At 37.1% G+C, this 15,758-nt stretch overlaps 1 protein-coding gene across 6 annotated transcripts in view; it reads right to left on the minus strand.

The window, feature by feature from the left end:
• Positions 1-15,758, minus strand: part of ZEB2 (zinc finger E-box binding homeobox 2) — a 136,067-nt gene that overhangs the window by 75,451 nt on the left and 44,858 nt on the right. Inside the window, exon 1 of one of the 6 annotated variants that reach the window (XM_075933328.1) lies at positions 1-2,874. This exon is cut by the window's left edge and continues 2,206 nt beyond it. The exons of 4 other annotated variants lie outside the window; for them this stretch is intronic. The gene's annotated coding sequence lies outside the window, so the exon portion shown is untranslated. Of the gene's footprint in view, positions 2,875-15,758 lie in introns of those variants that run through there. One more of the 6 variants, XM_075933324.1, reaches the window with a different exon arrangement.

The raw sequence follows: 15,758 nt of genomic DNA on the forward strand, positions 1-15,758 counted from the left end.
AAGAAAATTAAAGTTGATTTTATAACTGCACAACGGATATTTGTTCTTTGATACTTTGAGTAGACTGTGCTGTTTGGAAGCCTCAATTAAAATGCCAATAAATAAATAAATAAATAGATTAACTTTATGTGGAGGGAAGCTTTCAAGATGCAATTTATATTCTTTGAAAATGTTCCCTGGGAGTAAATTAAATATGTGTACCCTTCTATGTAAACGCTATTTCTGCGGCAGTCATGTTATAAGTTTAATAAAAAATGATGTATCACCCGTTTGTAAGATTTATAATTCACGTGGCTATAGTGAATCTGGGAGCCTGGCCACAATGCATTTTCTATACTTAACTCGGTTATCTATGGCACAAGGATGCTTATAGCATTGACAAAAAGGAGGCAAAAGTTCAGTATCTTTTTTCTTAAGACAAACTTCTTTCCTTAAAAAAGGAGCGGTTGTTATAAAGTGTGTCTCTTTAAAGGCCAGAGTTACCCATGAGGTTATCATACTTATCAAGACGTGCTTAGGCAAATCTATCACTATACGTTTATTAGCAGGTAATGAAAAGGTGTAAGTTAAAGTGTGAAAGGACTGTATGTATTTTGAAAACAGTACTTCGGCAAATAGCTTTTTCTGGCAGCATCTCTTTGTGTTGTAATTACATATAATACAAATCTTTATAATAATTCAAAGAGCAAAAACTGCAGTGCTCAGGTTGTGGTGCAAATGAAACCAAAGCAACAAGATTCACAGTTACAGCTGATCCCCATTTTGCCTGGCAATGTTTAACATTTCAGGTCTCCTGTGGCCTGAGCTAGGGGTGATGTCTTCATGCTAACTTTGCTTTTGTCAAACTGTTACATTCACTCATTGCAACCACAAAAGTTATTTCACCCAAGTTTCCTTTTAGTTCCTTTCCCTTACAGTGTAAAAATCATAAAGAAACAGAAATACGTGATTTAGGTGTATATGAGCTGACGTGGGAGACTCTTGCCATTTCTAGTATATAAACAGAGTATATAAACAGAGTTTATATTGGGTAAATGTCTGTGTGTAGGCTTAAAAGGGGGTTGGGTCCATAACTCTCCTAGTACTTTTGCTTGTCTCAGCTCCAGTTTTCAAAACACACTATTTTATTGAACATATTTTTGAAAATATGGCATTATCTGCCTAATAGATTGTAATGGCTTCATTGGCTAAATATTATATATCTATTTTAAGGTATATACTCATTCTCAAAATACATGTGAGACCATAATCCCTACTGTGGAGCCATCATGGTCTATGGTATAAATGTTTCTCAGTTCATAGATCATTGACTGATCGCCCCTTTTGGAGTCATTAGAGTTTATCCTTCCTATATAGCTGCCACTTTTGAATTCACATGCTCAACACAGTTATGTAATTGCTATTTCACATGTGATCATGCATTTGCAAGGGGCTATTTTCTGGAGATATTTATGTTTTTGGACACTGGGCCTGATCCTTCTCTCACTGAAACTCTTGTTACCTATGACTGTTGCAGAATTGAGAGTTTAAGCTATGGGCTAATTCTCTTCCATATGTCAATTTTTAAATCAGAATTTTGTTTTTAACTTAAAGACAAACAAGCCTCTTGCAGATGAAGGGCCTTTAACCCAATGAAATCTTTCCACTGACTTCAGTGGGAGTTGCTAATACAAAATGATGACAAGACTGAGTCTGACTGCCGAAACCTATACCCTGCCGAGGCCTGTACCAGCCAGTTTTCTATTTTACTCTTAACAATTTTTATTAACTTTGATCGCCTACATTGTCTCTTCCTTTTGCCCCACACAATCTGGAGGATTCACTTTCATGCAGAAATTGGGTACAATAAGTAATGGGGAAATTTGTTCTAGTCTTTCCCCCTTTTTACTTCTGTTTAAACTATCTCGCACTGTTCTTGTGTCCACTGCAATAAATAGCAAAATTCCCGCTGATATTAGGAGCAGATTTCCCTAGGCAGTGGGCCTAATCTTATACACTCTTCCATGTCCTGTGCTGCTGTATACTGAGTGTATAGTGGGGTGGAGTGCCTATACTGATCCTATTCAACTGCAGTTAATGGGAACAGAATCCTACTTTAAAAATACTTCCGAGTCAGGTACAAATGTTGACTTCAATAGGACATTCCTGTCATGTAACGTGCTGTGCCTTCTTAGCAAGGGTATTACAATCTGGACCAAAGTTAATAAAAAATGTCAGCTCCAAGAAGGTTAAAAATACTGCTCCTGTATTTTATAGTGAGCTATAAACTCCTGATAAACAGTTATCATAATGGAAATAGTGACACAACCTTTATATGGTATCAGGAATCAGTCACCACACTATGTTACCTACTTTTAGTGAGAAAATTCATACTTTCTAGATGAGTATTAGCACTTAGGAGTTCTGCTATAGGATTTTACTTTTTATAACACTTGATTGAAATATTGTTCTCCGATTTTGACCACTGTTATTTAGTAAAAGACTGCATAGGTACTTAACATATTTTCCAAGAGAAAGAGAAAAACCTGCCTAGTCTTCTGAAATTTAAGTAGGCAGCCCTTGAAAGATCACTGGGAAAAGTCTGTATTTTCTCAGGTTTAACTAAATAATTTATGCATACTTTCACTTTGGCATGATGAAGCAATTTTAGCCTTTAAAACCCACAACTACTCAGGAGGGAAAAGGTCTGGTTCCTGCAACTTAAATAATTTAAACATCCAGGTGGAAATGCTTTCAGCAGTTTCCCTTTTGGAGACAAAGGAAGAAGACTTCAAAATTCTGAGATACAAAGAAGAAAAGAAGTGATAAAAGAGACAACCTCAGATGTATTTAATATTGAAGGGAAATCCAGCATTATTTTCTAGATTGAGATGACCAGACAGATACTTACTATATATAAATCTGCTAGGTAAGTACACTTTGAGAAAATTATTGGTCTGGAAATATAACAGATATGTTTTTAAAAAAAGAATCATCATAGTAAAAATAGTCCACTACTCTTTAACCCAGGTCAGAGATGGTTTGTATATGCTTAAAGGTTAGGCAGATGTTAGGGATCACTGAGGAAACTCTGAAAAACTTCACTACCAGCAGTGGCTTCTGAGTTTACAGAAATGAGTATGAAGTGTAATACAAAACTAAGCATCTTTAAAGACCAATGAAAGTGCCCCATCTAGTTCATTATTTAGCAAACATGACATTAGACGTAGTAGATAGGAACCTACTGAAATACTTGGAAAAATGTGCAAACTTAGAACACAGGTAAAAATGGCTCACTGAGTTAATGTCCTATTGGCCTTACATCAGCTTTCAATATATGCTTTAGGGAGAATTCACCATCTCACTTGCAGATCTGTAATGACATGCTTGTAAAAGAGCATGGGTCTACAGTTGAAGGCCCTGCAGTGGACTTAGATGCTTAGAACACAGCTTACTTACTGATTTTTTTTCTTAAAATAATAATTTAAAAGAACAACCTCCTGATCATTTAGAAGAGTGTTAAAAAGCAGGAGTGTGTTTGAGCAAAAATATTAACATTAGAAGCAAAATAAAGTGCAAATGGCATATTTATAAAAAAAAATTCTAATTTAGTATAAGCAATAACTCTTAACTAAGATGTCTTCTAGTCAATAGTATTACTGAGAGGTATATTTGACTGAGAACAGTGGAGAGGTATGTCTTTATCTAGAGTCTATGTCTACACTGTGAAGCACAATTTGTGTACCTTTTTCCGCTTGGTTTTTCAGAAGAGGCTTTTCCGACATTTGGCCCGTCTACACTGGGCCAAATGTGGAAAAAAACCTCCTCTTTTGGAAGATCCCTTATTCCTCATAAAATGAGGAATACAGGGATGTCAAAAGAACATGCCTGCTTTTTCGGAAACTGTTCCAAAAAAGTGGACGCGTTCCTTGGACACGGCAGAGATTTTCTCGGATACCTCTGGTATTCCAAAAAAACTCTGCAGTCTAGACATAGCCTCTCACACACACTCCCTGTATATTCTGAACAGAAATGTTTACTAGAGGTTACTACTAATTCCCCTTATATCTAGATTGCACATCATTTTTCATTAGAAAAGATTCATGAAGCCTGTTTTTGAGAAGCTCTAATGCTTCCATTGTTTGCAACAGGCCTTCAAAATTTTGGCAGAAAGCCCCGAGGATAGAGATGTGCCTTTCACTTATCCCATCATATTCCAGTCAGGTTTGGCTGAGATGTAAATGGTTAAAAACTAGCATTTCCCTCCGTTGCTTGTGTTAAAATGACAATAACTGAACATGACCATTCGATAGCCAGGCCCACACTGAAACCAAAGCAACAGCAGCAAGCACAAATCCAGTCCTGTACTGTGAATGACAAGGAGCTGTTGGAGCTTGCGGTGGGAGAACGAGAACCAGACCAGGTTCTTTCCTGTAGACATCTCTTCCTGGACATGATGCCCTCAGCCTATTCCTCCAATTGGGGGCTCCCCCAACCACTTCCTGGATTCTGCACATGGCTTTAATAGCCGTCTAAGGGCACCATTTGTGTCAGGCACTCTCCATGGGGCATGAAGAAAAGAAAGAGAACTGGGACATGCTCCCTGATCATCTCATTGGCCCAGCAAATCATGCCTCAAGCTCCTTTTCCCCACTGTTAGACAACAACCATCTCCTGCTCTCAGCTGATAGAGCTGGTCTTATGGCTTACATAGCAGAACTCTGTGTTGAAGGGTCAAACCTAACTGATGCTACAGTTGTATATAATAGTTTGTTCATACCTTTCGAAGGTTGCAATGACAAGCATAAAAAGTTAGGAAATGCCCAAACTAATGGTTGCTTATGCAACCTCAATTTAGTCCTCTGGTGAGTATTCATATGCCATAGTCTTTAGTTGTATGAACAAATACTATTTGTCCCCAATAACTGTTTCAGTGCAAAAGATAGATACAAACATGATAGACTTACGGTTGCACAGGTATTGACTTTGCAATCTAAATAACATTCTTTAAACACGATGATTTTTTGATATATGATAAACATGACTTACTGCAGATGTCTATGCACACATTCAGACATACTTCCTCCACAGGCAATCGCAGACAAAGCTCATGAGTTTAAGTTCGCTCAACATTTGTCCATCTACTTGCTCTTCATGGCCAGTCAGAAAGCATCCATTAGCCTGGCCATTAGCAGTGACCCCAAAGAAAGTGTGAAAACATTATCCTTTGAGCCAGAAGAAAATGTAAAATTTGGCACGAGTGGGACATAACAGGACTGCAGAGACCAAACGTCATGTTCAGACCAAGGTTGCTGTGTCATTGTGATTTCATTCTGAATGTGATGAGTCTTTTTGTTGGGGAGGGGGAAGGGGGCTAGGGAAGAGGACCAAAGTGATACCAGAGTGAAAGAAAGAGGAACAGCAGAGGATGAATATGCACTGACCCAATAGAGAAAACAGGTTTTTTTTTCAGGAATTGCTTTTGATGTAGAAACTTTAGGTAAAATAGAGGATGTGGATTGAGGCTTTAAACCTCAAACACTGAAGTACTTCCCGCCCCATGCTTTTATTTGTTTTCTTTTAAAAAATAATTTTAATTTAAAGGTAGTAAAAGACACCAGATTTGCAGCCCTCAAGTCTGATTCCCCATTCCAGACAAACTTTAAATCACCTTTATATAATTCCCATAGTCTTGGATTAGCTGGATTCCCCCTACAGTAAGCTACAGCATCCTTAGTGCTGCCTTACCTAATGTTTCTCCACAAAGATTCCCCAAGGGCTGTTGGACCAGCTGAGAAAAGACAGAGTGCAAATGACCTTGGCCATATCCCTTCCCAAAATGTTCACATCACATTCTATGATAGGGTTGAAATGGGATGGGGGTGGGGAGAGGAATTGTAACATAGTTCCAGCAGCTATGTACTATTTGGGGTTCCCTTTACTGTAGGATATTCCCCAGTATTCTTTTAGTATGCCAGAGTAGCAGAAAGTGGTAAAAACATAATGGTAGGAGAACTCCTATTATATACAATCTTCTCAAGCTGATTTGCCAATGGGCCTCAACTATGACAGAACAAGGTAGTTAGGCTTCCAGGTACATTTATTCCCTGAGTTCACTAATTAAGCTGCCAAAACATATGCCAATTATATTGTGGGATTTTCTGGTGTGCTCCCTTGTGTACCAGGAGCTCCTGATTGTGAAACCACCAACTCATTTCACATAAGTCAACAAAGAGTCATCAGATGGAGACATCCTTTTGGATACTATTGCACAGTCTTGGTTTGAATTGGTGTTTACACAGGGGTGAAAACAGACATCTTTAAATTATTAAGCAGCAACTGTGAAATTTGTTGAAATTCAAGATTATTCATATGGTTTTATATGAATTAAAAAATCAGCCCATTTAGGTAAATTTAGGTAAATTTTCACTAAAGTATATTAATTTTCAGGCAAAACTGGGCATGTTTCTGAGCAAAAAAGGGACCAGTTTTTGGATACAGTATTGATCATGACCCTGCAATCTTATCTGTGCTGGTAGACCCACATGTTAACACCGAGCTCCAGTGAAATCATATTGTAGGCTCATGGCCATGGTTTTTGTATTGAAAAATTGCAAGACTTTGATGAGATAATAAGCATTTCATCAACACTGTGAATGAAGTGAAATCAGGGTACATGTGTAAAATCCCACTAAATAAAATCACAACAAATTTGATGCAAAATTTCAGGAAACAATTTTGTGAATTGCACACAGCTTTAAGTGAAAGACCTCTCACTCTATTGCCTATCTCTACCTAGTTCCTTCATTCATTACCTTAAATTTTGCAAAGTTTAATTAAAGATTGTAGCAAACTTGGAGGACTATATTTTTTGCTCATCTAAATATTTGCACTCAGGAATCCCATCCATCACCCCAAATTCCTCTCTCCGTCTAACAGCTGCACACCTGACACAAAAATAAAATTTGCATCTAGTCTGAAGTGCATTAATATAAGCTTTGATTTTAAAAAGAGAAGAATTAGCTCCACAATCCTGCTAGTTATACTTCTAACAATATTATTTTAAGGCAATTAATTCATATTTAAAAATAATGAAATTACTAGTACAAGACACTAAACTTCTTTTAGTATATTAAATTGGGCAGATTGCTTCTCTCCTTCTAATTATGAATGTAGCAGTTACAAAAGAAACTGTCATTTTGATAGAGTAAAAGACAATCTGTCTGCCAAAAATGTCCAACCATAATTCGAAAAAAAAGTCATCTGCATCAAGAACATGCTACTTTGTTTGATGTACTGTCTTATTGGAAACCTAATTTGCTTTCAAGCTCTGAGACAACACATAACATAAGTTTGTGTGACTAATTTTCTTGGAAATATGAGTAATTAGAATAAGAGACCATTTCCATAGCAGGAATGGACAGTTTTGTAAAATTCAGAATAAATGCAGTAAGTTATTTTCTTTCTCTTTTTTAGCAGCACACTACAAAAGGAAATGGGGAGAGACACAGTTTTGTACAGAATAATGTAAGTTCCCATGTAAATTGTGACCTATTGCAAAGTACAGAAAGGTTTATTACATGAGGTGAGCACTCCCAGAGCTCCTGCAGCATAAAAGCATTAGCTGTATATTCTAACAAAGTAATAAAAATCAATAAACAGGAACCTCCCACCTGTGCTATGGCCCCAGTGTTAAGTTTTATACATGTAGTAATAGTGCATATCAGTTTTCACCACCCTTCCTACGCTAGCTATTACAAGGCCTACAACCACCGGAGGGACTGCTAGAGCAGCGCCATTCATCCCACAGAGTTGTCTAGATGCCAGCTCCATTGCATCATTGTCAATTTTATTCTATCTACAACTGGACAAGGCTGCAGCCCCAACTCCTCTCCACCCCCTCAATACCACAACAATTGCAAATTGTGTTCTACTGTTTAAAGAGTTTGCAAGCTTTGTGAAAGAAAACAGAACTGTTTGGTATTAATACATCTAAACCTGAAGGATCACATAATGGAGAGGGAGGAACACATAATCACAACCAGTATGTGATCTTGTCCAGCTGTTGAAGTCTATATATTAGCAATCAGGTTTTAAATAAATTAATGATAAACATCAATATGCAGGAGTATTAGGTTACTACAGCAACTCATTATATACGATATGCTCTTTAATTGCCAAGGAGGTACAGAAAGCACAGGTCATCTGTTGTTACGCTGATGCTAATATATGCTAAAATCAAACTCTTCAGATGCAGTATCTCTGCTAGGTTACAAAAATAACTACTAAATCACACTTTTCTTATAATTAAAGAGAATGCCCTTGATAAGACAGGAAAGAGTGTGAGCATAAACCTTTGCCATATATTTTCTGCTTTTCATTAATCTATGGAAATAAGGGTGGCAGGTTTATTTAAGTACCATGGGAACCACTCAAGTTAGTTATATTTAATTTTAAAATCAGGAAAGGGAGAAACTTTAAATATTACATTTTATGAACATCTTTTTTAAATTTTCTAATTACAGATTTTCTAACTACAGAGCAAAGAGACCATTGCTCAATTTGGCTAGTAATTAAAAACATTTGAGGACAAAGTCTTTGATTCTGAAATAAGCATGACCCCAAGTGTAGTCTCCCTTTATGAAAAAAGTCTCCACTAACTATGGTTTTAGTAGTCCAGGCATAAAAGGCCCTTGACAATGACCCATTTCGCCCTCCCCAACAAAAAGAGGAGTTTTATCTGCCTCAGGTTGCTTCTGATAGTGCTCACAGTACGGAAGTACCACTCATGGGCACTTAAAGCAGCATCACTCAGGAGCATAAAAATAGAATAAAGTTGTGCAGCAAATGAGAAATTATGATATAACTCAAGTGCTGTGACATGGAACAAGCAAAATGAACAATCCAAGCATTCTCCAGAACTGAGGACACAATGCAAATACAAAATCTACCTGAAATTATTAATGCCACTAAGGCATTGCTTAAAACAAAGTACTGTAGTGACTTCAAATGCCATCTACAGAAGTTGCTACAAACATTATAGACAAGCTATCCATTCTAGGCAAGGGAAGAAAGTAGGACTTGTGCAGCTGAGAACAGCTGGCATACAATAGATAATTTAAGAGAAAGTGACCCTCATGTATAATTTTTAACTGAAAAACTGTCAGGCCCCATTAGCTCTAATTGTGAGGTAGGTTTAGAGGGGTATTATGTGAATGTGGTTCCTGAGAGTGTAAAAACCTAATATGGGAACTCTTGTGGAGTTGGAATAAATTGGGTTTTTTTTTTAATCTTATGCGTTATTTAAGGCAATGGTGTCTTTGCCCTTTTTATGCAGAACAGAAACCAAACATTTTTAAAAATGCCCTTTGGAGCAACTTCATCCACATTCTGAATCCATACTTACATGTAATATTCAGGAATTCTGAAGGATACTAGTTAAACTTGAGTACCATACTGGTAAATCTTTGTGATAATCCATGCTTATAGATAAGAAGGCAGGGGAGAAAATTTTAATTTTTTAAAAATACATAAACATAACTTAGGACAAAATCTATATAAAATATACAGAGAGAGTGAGTTAGACAAAAGAAAGCTAAAACACCAATTTTGAATACATATTTTAGTGGTCAGTACAGCATTCTAAACAATTGCTATAAAAACTGAAAAGTCCAGGTGTCACAAAGTCGTGTTTACTTTATGGCCTTCACTTTGCTATTTGGCAGCACTTCTAATACCATTCTGAATGATATTGCCCTTAACTTAAAGTGCCATAACTTTCTTGCATAGGCTCTGAAGAGACAACAGTAAAGTTATTTATTGGCTTCTTATACACAGTAAGCAATTTTGTGACAGAATACCATATGCCCTGTCCAGGTATGTGCAAGGTCACCGTTAAATGAGGATTGCTTTGCCAATATAGATATAAATATATGTATAGGCGCAGGGGTAGAGAATACTCTGTGAATGGTTCTCCACCTTCCCAGAAAGAATGGACACATCAAATGGCTACAAGACACTGTCCCTGTCCTGTCTAGTAGACCCTGAGGAGAGTGCTCTGTGAATTTAGAATCTGTGCTAAGGAGAAGATGGAGACTACATAGAGGAAGAAGCCATCTAGGCTATATTATCTTTTTGTGCTGGTCCCCTTTCTTCCCCCTTTCTTGTGAATGTGACTGATTCAGAAAGGAACATCATCTGCAGGAACCCAGGGTAGAGTTTTACCAGTGGAACTGTGCAACCAGATAGCAGTGGAAATGATAGCCACCCACATCCAGCACATAACTTTTGTATGGATAGTCCTCAGCACTTTCATTTTTGGTGCTGGACACCCTTCCCTCCCCCCCCCCCCATTCTTTTCTACAGACAGCATTAAATTCCTGCTCCCTACACAGGAAAATGGGATGTAGTCTTACTTTGTGAACAGTTCCATTGAAATTGGCACCACTCAAAGTAAGTGAGCTTGGAAGAATAGCTGACTGTGGTCCTAACTATTTGGGTGTGTCTAGACTACAGGCCTAGTGGCCTTTTCTCGAAAAAAATTCGCCTGCATCTAGATTGATGCCATGTTCTTTCAAAAGTAAATCAAAAGAACGCAGCAGTTTTTTTGACCGCGAAAAACCTCATTTTACGAGGAAGAATGCCTTTTTTCGAAAGTGCTCTTTTGAAAAAAGGCGCTATGTAATGCAAACTGTGCTTTTTCCAGACTGCCTGGGTGCTCTCTTTCGAAAAAGCGGCTTGCTTTTTGGAAAGTAATGGTTGTAGTCTAGATGCTCTTTTTCAAAAGAGGCTTGCAGTCTAGATGTAACTCTTGACTTGAATATTACAAGCCAGGTTATCATTTAAATAAATAAACATTTCTTCCAATAGCAACGTTCTTTTAAATTAAAGTCAACTAATTTGACAATAAAGCCAGGACTTACAGGTATTGTAAAATTTCCTTTACTAGACACTATATTACAAGTAATCATTAGCCCAGCTATAAAAAGAAGGTTTAAATTCTAATGTATTTTTTAATTTGTTTTATACCCTAAACAAGCAATCAATGTACATTAATAAACATAATTGTTTTTTTGGCATTTGTCCATTCATTTGGTCCACCTTGTCAGCTCTGGCAAACACAGCAGCAAACTTCAGTAACCACAATACACAAGAAGGAAATACCAGTGTAATCTTCTCAAATATGCATAATGTATTGAATTGCTTTGTTTGTTCATTACTTGACAGATTGAAACCTCTGAAGTTTGCCATACTGTCCTCTGGTACACATGTCTCTGAACAAAGCTTTGTCAAGTTTTTGTCCACAAATATTGCTTTCAAGTGCCCATGAAAATAAAAAAGCTTAATGAGGTGATAAACATATTTACCTTTGATAAGGTAAACTGCTTGATAAGATAATGTGGAGGGTCACTTTTCAAAAGCAAATATGTGTATAGTTCTCTAAGTACTGCCTTTGCACAGGAGTTTTAGAGGAGATCACCAATGAAGTGTAACATCTCACACCTCAGAATAGTCTTCCGAGATGTTTTCTTTCTTTAGGGTTTTAATTATACTTTACTATTTGCTGGATCAAGACATTTGACCCTTTCAAAGGCACAGCGTAGGTGAAAGAACATCAGATTCACATCATGGGAGTATGCACATATCTGCACTCTAAAGAATTGCAGTTCAAATCATGGTTTCACGATAATATCCAGGACATTTTTTTCCCTTAGTAGCTGAGCTCCTGTGTCCAGGTATGCCAGGTACCAAAGGACTTCTTGCAGAGGAAAAGAATGAAGAAAGACCTTGAACAAGGGAATTATCAATGGCCTGGTTCCATTACCCTGGTTCCATACTAGTGACCTGAGATATTTATAACCTGAAAAGATTCCAGCGAGTGCAAAGTGTTTGCCGTCGTGTAATGCCTCCTGACTGCCATCAAGTCTAAGGGTAGGTCAGCTTAGCCACATAATTCTGACTGGTCAGTGAGTTGTAAACAGGGAGACAAAAGGTAACATGGATACCATGTAAGGTGCAGAAACTGCCTAAAATGATATTACTGAAATATGAACAGCTATTGAGAGTCCAAAATGGTAGCTTCACTAAAAGACTTTGATGTGCTATAAAATATATTAAAATATGAACAAAAGGTAACTTATTCAGTGTAAGTCTTACATATTTATAGTTTAAAAATTAGTCAAAGTTTATGTCCTGAGGTTGCACCTACAGGAAGCCAGATGTGTGCCTTCTGCATGTGACCTAAGACAGGCCTGAAGCAACAACTAGATAATTTCTCGCTCATACTCTACACCGTCGATTGCGGCGGCTTTCTGAGGTGAGAGAAACTGACAGCACTAACTCTCCAGGGCAGAACTTTCCAGTCAAGTGGATCAACGGACTGAAAATCTCTTATGAATAGTCATTAGGCCTTCATTACAAACCCCTCACAACCCAGTTCTCTTTTCGCAACCAAATGCCTTTTGTCATCTTCACAAGGTGCATCATTTAATTACCAATTGATTTCTTTATATATGACAACATGTCAGATAGCAAAATACAGTGTATCTCCCTTAGGGGGAGAAGTCTGTTAACTATCAGCATGCCAGATTACTGAATTTAGCTGGAAGACAGTTATTCCTGCTACTATTCCTTTATTATAACTAGCTTTCCAAACTGCAGAGGGTTTTTTAAATAGAAACTACTGGGGGAAAAAAAGGTTGAAGAGCATCACAAATGATGCTTCACCATTCCCTCAAAAATTTTAAGATTGGTCAGAATGTTTCTCACTCACTCTCTTTGGATATAATGGTAGCAAAATACATCAAAGACATGCATCTGTAGATTTATGCATACACGCAGAATATCTAACTCACACCAAACAATTGTTCTTATTATACCAAGAATTTACCCAGCATCTAACTGGGCTATAACACTCTCAATCTTCCCCTTCACAATTGCAGACTGATAACCAAGCCAGTACTGTATTAATAAGATGAATAATAAGAGAATTTCAGAAATGCACAGGACTATTATACCGTAACAATAAAACCTCAAACTGAGTAAACCAGAGCAGTGCTGAAGGTAGGCGTCAGAAAATAATGAAACCAGTGTTGCAGTAATGCACTCCATTGTATGGCAGTGTAAATGCCTGCTTCTTTCATACACAGAAGCCACATTACATGAGTCCGAAATGTTCTCAGAGCATCACTGTGACTGGTTGTGATAGAACCTGGCACCAGCAAGCACTGAAAGCTGACATTATACTGTAGGATGTGCTGCAGGTGTGCAGGCCTGTGAACGTGCTCTAATTACATATTTTCCTCCAGAGCAACAATTAAGGTCGCCAAAATAATTGCCAGTTTCTTAATCCTTCTCTAACAAGACTGACATAAGGAATGGTTTATTTTTCTCTGGTTATTCTGAAATGTTGCCCAAGATTTGGGTTTTTCTATCTCTCTGTAAAAAACTAATTCTTCAGTTCAAATGTGTGATTAGACCCATTTTTTTAAAAATAAAAACCTCTTTGAAATCTAGTACAACTAAAATAATGAGGAAATGTTAATTGTATAATCTTGCATGCTGTTTCGACATTTCCTCTATAAAGGAAGGATTTTTTCTTCTTGTAGGCTTTATGTATTTGGCTCTCCTTTCTGTGACTACAAAATCCAGTTTAGGACTTATAGACCTCTGTGTAGTGACACTAGAGTTGTGCTAATCAGCTCTCAAACTAGCAATCTTCAGGGTCCTGTCTGTGTCATGCAACCTCAATAAAGAATCACCTTTATATTCATTACAACCAAGTACTGTCTGCTGCGGGAGACACGACAGAGACTTCTTTCTAGAACAGCATAAAACATGTTTGACTTCAAAGCAATGGAAACAACTGTAGCATGTGAGCTAGAAAGGAGATGCCTAGCCTCATTCATTTGCAAAGCTGGTAAATTTAACAGCACATATTGTATACCATAGATCTATAGTTGTATCTTGTTAACCTTGAGATCAGAGTCTGGTTGAACATTGTAGGTCAGACTCACATCTGGCATTAGCAAATCCAGTCCTTTGACTTACAAGGGAGTTGCACCTCTGAACACTTGCAGAAAAATTTCCCCCTATATCTCACATAGATGGAAAAATCATTGGAAAAAAGAGTTGTTTTCAAATGTTCCGACATAGTCACCTTTTGAAGTTTAGTGTGTGTTCTCAGTTCTGCACTTGAAGGCTGGTTGAGGATACTCTTTGTGAAAATGGATTTAGGATTTAACCAAAAGTCCATTAAAGACCATCAGAGTCATTCCATTGTCTTCCATTGAGGGCTTTGGATGGGGCACTCAAACCCTGCTTTGCCAGTGAGTCCATTTAGTAGGTACTGTGAGGAAGAATATTCTGCAAGGTATCTCAAGTTATTTGGAAAGTACTAAAGGTTCCAAAGATATTTGAATCTTATTTGAACTGTGCTTGGATGCAGTTTAGGTCAGATGAATTTTCATACATCGATTTAACAGAAAATTCATAGTTCTTCATTACATTTTTAAACACTATATCTCTTTCTAATGTTCATTTAAGGCCCGATTTTGCAGAACTACCTACATGCAACCCCCACTGATGTCAAGATGAGTATTGTCTGTGTCAGGATTAAACCTATGTGAGCAACACTGAAGATTTAAACAAAAAGTGCCATGCAACACAAGTTAAAATATGTCGGATGGTATGCCAGATAGATTGGCTTGACACACAAAATAATATTCAAACATCTAGGAATATGACCATTAGTGAAACAGGCAAGATGCTCTTTGATAATTGTTGGCAATCTAAAAACTTTGCTCTGAGGATATTAAAAGTAAACTGTTATAGTCCAATTGCCAGTTTTAATCCCAGTGATAGAGGCTGCCACAGTCTGTTAGCATTAAATATTTAACAAGAGGTTGTGAATATAAACCTTTGCTTGATAGTATAGGAGAATGTCCCACTCATTCAGTATGTTTCTAGTAAAACTTCAGAAAGAAATACTAATATCACGTCTCTGACATTAAATTACAAGTTTTATTCATAACTTCCATATGCACTTTCTAAATGTGTTTCTTTTTTCCTACACTACTCTTGCAATCTTTCAACACAGATTAGCTAATCAGCTGCTTAGCCCCCCCAGCCCATAAAAGCTGTTTTCCTCTTTTTGTATGTCACCTTCAAAAGCCACATACTGTAATACATGAAAATACTTTTTCCTCACTGTAATTACTACTTTTAAATGGTCACTGATTTGCTCTCAAAGTGAAGAAACATAAAAGGAAATTGTAACTTTTATGAACACTAGATTTTTTGCAAATGAATCATTTATTCTTGTAAAAATGCAATGTATACTCACTATAGATTTTCTTATTTGTATGCATGAAACTCACAAATAAACACATAAGGCTGTATCATTTATAAACAATTTAGGCCAACATTTTCAAACATGGGTGATTAACGTTAAGCTCCTAAACCGATATTTAGTCACCTTAATATACATGGGTTGATTTCCTAAAGCATCGAACATCACATAAATCCTGTTGAAGCCATTGAGAACATCAGCATTCTCGCTGTCTTTAAAAAAATCACACCACTTTTATTCAGATGCCTAACTATGGATTTAGGAGTATAACATTAGGCATTCAGGTTTGAAAATGCATACACTGGGTGGCCTAATTCAGAATGGGAACATGATCAGGACCTAAGAACGTCCCAGATGGTAAAATCTGGCTGATTTTACTCATGTGAGTAATTTCATTGATTTCAATGAGCAGGTTGTGACTCTGTTTTTA

The sequence above is a fragment of the Pelodiscus sinensis genome, chromosome 7 (genome assembly GCF_049634645.1).
Source record: "Pelodiscus sinensis isolate JC-2024 chromosome 7, ASM4963464v1, whole genome shotgun sequence".
NCBI lineage: Eukaryota > Metazoa > Chordata > Testudines > Trionychidae > Pelodiscus > Pelodiscus sinensis.